We start from the raw sequence: 3,923 nt of genomic DNA on the forward strand, positions 1-3,923 counted from the left end.
GCTTCTGAGGGACAGCCAGGAGGCCCCTCTTCAGGATCTAGCCCAAAGTCAAGCCCTCGGGTTTCTAGTAGGGGATGAAGTTGGAGGGCTTTTGTTGTCTGCCCTGACATTTTTTGACACACACATTTTTATTTTAAAAACAACCCTGAAAATTATTCCAATCAAATTTACATTAGTTTCACTCTCACCTTGCCACATCCAGTGCTGCGGAGTTACTTTGGATGTATAATAGTGTTAAATAAAATCATGCTCTATTCGGGGGCTGCTGAAATCAATGTTTTTCTATTAGAGGATTGGTACACGGTTTATTTCCATCCATTATATTCTCTGCACAGCAATAGCAGGCTCTCAGTTAGGACATGAACCCCAACCACTTATTAGTTCATGGCTGGAAGCCATCAGCTCCACATTATACAAAATCCCCGCTTCATCACTGCCTCTCTCCATCCTCACACCTTTCAACTCACGTATCTGAGGTAAATTTAAAGTAAAGCAGTGGGAAATCAGAACCAAAGTTTCTACAGTGAGTTTTACTGCATTTTACTACTTTCTTTTCATTCCTTCAAACCCTTAAAAAAAAAGACCTATTTTCTTCTGGGTTTTTTCCTTCAAAGATAATAGTACAGACTTCAACAATATCTCTCCCAAAAAGGAAAACTCCTTGAACCTTGACTTTCAGTCCTACTACACATAATGAGACAACTACTTAAACTGCGTTTAAAAAGTGCTGAGTAGATGAACTCAATGCCTAATGATGTTACTCAGCTTGTCGGCAGCTGATTGACACTAAAAGTAATAAATTAGAACAGAAAATGATTTTACAAGATCCCTGGGATGACAGACAGGCTAAGTGTAATATCCTCCATTACAGTTGTCACTAGATTTTATACAGTTCAGATCTGAACAGCCTCGGCAGGAAAGTGGAACAATTTCATGAGATAGATCTTCAGATGATGTAGAGTAGCATAAATCCTCTGAAGTTAAAGCTATCCTGATTTATGCAGACAGGGATCTGGCTCTATATCTTTATACATGTTTCTACTCAAGTATTGGAATGAAATCATTTGTTTTCCCATGCAAATCTGGGCAGAGAAAAGCAGAAACCCTGTAAGAGAGGAATGCTGAAGGCTGATGTCTTGGCTGTGTTTGATTCTATCCCCCCTCCTCCTTTTAAAAGGACAGAAAACAGTATTTAGAGCATGGCATCACTGATTTTGTTGGCTGCCTTCATTTCAGGGAATCCCACTGTAAATCCACAGCTCTGCAGAAGCACCTTTTGAATCATTAGCATTCACTGTCAGAATCCTTTGTAACATGTTAGGATGTGTAAAAGCAAGACAAAAGGCAAGCATGTGGATACTCCACCAAGCTCAAAAAGCCATTATGCCATTATTGTTTGGGGTTAATGAAAAGAAAGAATAAAAATGTGTATTTGAGCTCTCACTATCTGTAAAGTCTAAATGACCGGTCTGATTTTGGGGAGTTTTTTGCTGCTGTTTTTGTAAGCTTCCATTCATAAAACTTTTCTTTAGAAGAAAACATAGTCTCTTCATGTACAGTTTATTCCAACCTCAAGGATGACTGTGGATTATTTTAATTCTGCTTTATTTAATGAGCTCTTCTAATGCAATGATTTTCTCCATGGAAGACCTTAACCACAGTAGCCATTTGCAGCTGATGAATTTTTTTTTTTTTTTTATAAATAATTTATAAAGCCATTGCAGACTTATACTTTTACACTGAGAGAAAGGGAAAAGGGGGGGGAGGGGGGAGGGGAAGAGGATTGCATCTTAAACTCTATTTACAAATTTACCTTGGCAGGCCCTCTTGCTGCCAATAGGAAGCCATGTTGCATATTTAATTTGCTCTTTTGTTACGACGGGGCTTAGGTTAGTTAATTTCAATTTTCGATTTCAAAAGCTATCAAATATGGCTCAGATGAGAAATCAATTTTTCTCAGCTGCCTCTGTTTTTGTGATGGGGAGGTTTCCCATTGGCGAGAGGACAGCCACGTGACACGGCAAGAGATTAGTTCACTAGACCCCGTGTTTCAGCCACCTCAATTACTGGCTGCCTCTTGTAATTTAGCCTTATAACACCTAATTTCAAGATAGAACTCATATTTAATTCATGAAAGCTTCCACAAGAGTAATTGTGAAATAAATTGCCATAGAAAATATCCATTTGTGACTCGTTTTAATTTTGTATGCTACTAGCACGCTATTTGTTCTACTTGTTTAACACTTTAGCACAAACATATTTTATATTGAACTTTATGGACTGCTAATAGGTTATTATTTTTCACTGTTTCCCCTTCACGGACACACCACTGAATGTCCTTCTCCTTCATGCAGCTCTGGGTCTAGTAACATTGAAATAGATGTGCTAAAACACAGAAACTTGTAATCTCCTAATTATTGAATGGATTGTTATGATCTGTTCATAACTTTAAAAGTAGCAGATAAAATCACAAGTGATGGTTTGTAAATGGTAGTTAGATGACAAGGATCATTTAAAGGGCCAAGGAATAAATACAGTTTAATTTCTGTAATGTTTTAAACAAACCCATTCATTACACATATTGATGTTTCATGATAACAGTGGTATATGTATTTTTAATTCTTTAACCAAAATAAATGTTTCCACTGTATACACACCATTTTGTCCTTTTCCTCCCTGTTGCTATGACAACAAGGTGGGTGAGGCCTCCTCAACTGCCAAACTCAGCTGTCATCCCTTCACCCTAAAAGCCTTATAATTGCTTTTATTTGCATACGACAATTAGGCAGGATGGCTCACAGCAAGAAAACCAACCTTTCTCTCCCCCAGTGCACACAACGCCAGCCTGTAATTTATAAAAGATACACGCCATGTGGTGGAGCACTAAAATAGAGTGATGAGTCCTTTCATCTGATTGTAAGCTATTAACAAAAGAAAACATCCCCTTTCAGGCTGTAAAAAATGCCTATCTGGTGTGAACCTGGAGAAAAAAAAAAAAAAAAGAGTGGGAAAAAAGAAAAAAGTTTTGCCTCCTCCATGCAAACCCTTCACATTCATTATCACATTGAACTCAGCAAAAGAATTTGAAAGCAAGAGTTACATTTTGGTGCTTTATGAACAAAGGAGTGCCAGAAAAATTGATGACATGGTAAAACTGGATCTAGATTTTTGTTCTTGGATTACGTCACACCCAGAGATGCCAACATGAGATGATAGCTGCTAGCCAGCTTGCTGAAAGTGCTGCAAGAAAAGCATGAGATGGTTCAGGATGTCAGATGAGGACAGCTGCACAAGAACCTAGAATTACATTATTTTTAATAGCTCTATTTGAGGAAAATACCTGTATTACACAAAGTGCTTAAGCCTGTGCTTAAAGTAAAACACGCCTGCTTAAGTTAGGGCCTAAATGCCTTCACAGTTTATTCATATGAAGAATCAGCATCCAAGTAAATGTTTTTATGCAAGTTGTTTAACAACGTGATGCTGGTTTTAACTTTCATAATTACAAAAGTATCTTTCTCTAAGGAAACCAGTTAAGCAACTCCTCTACAATAACCTCCCCTCCTTTCTACTGTCTTCTGGAAGCTCTTCACGCAATATTTGTAATACCTGAGCTGCTTAAGTATCTCCAAACCTCAAGAATCCCACAAAAAACCCACCCTTCCTTTGACAGATTTTACATCTACAATCTCACTGGTAAAAGCACAGCATGCTAAATTTAGAATTCAAAAAACAAAGTGGATTTGGGGAAAAATATGGGATTTGATATTGGGAAAATGAGGAAGCAATAACAATACAAAAAAGCAATCCATTCTCTTCCTGCTGTACAGCTAGCTTGATCTAAAAATAAACTGGCTAATACATTACACTGGCATTACAGCACACACATTTTTAAGCCTCTCTGACTTACCTTCCTCAGAACA

The sequence above is a fragment of the Tyto alba genome, unplaced genomic scaffold, assembly GCF_018691265.1.
Source record: "Tyto alba isolate M040663 unplaced genomic scaffold, T.alba_DEE_v4.0 Super-Scaffold_41, whole genome shotgun sequence".
Taxonomy (NCBI): Eukaryota; Metazoa; Chordata; class Aves; order Strigiformes; family Tytonidae; genus Tyto; species Tyto alba.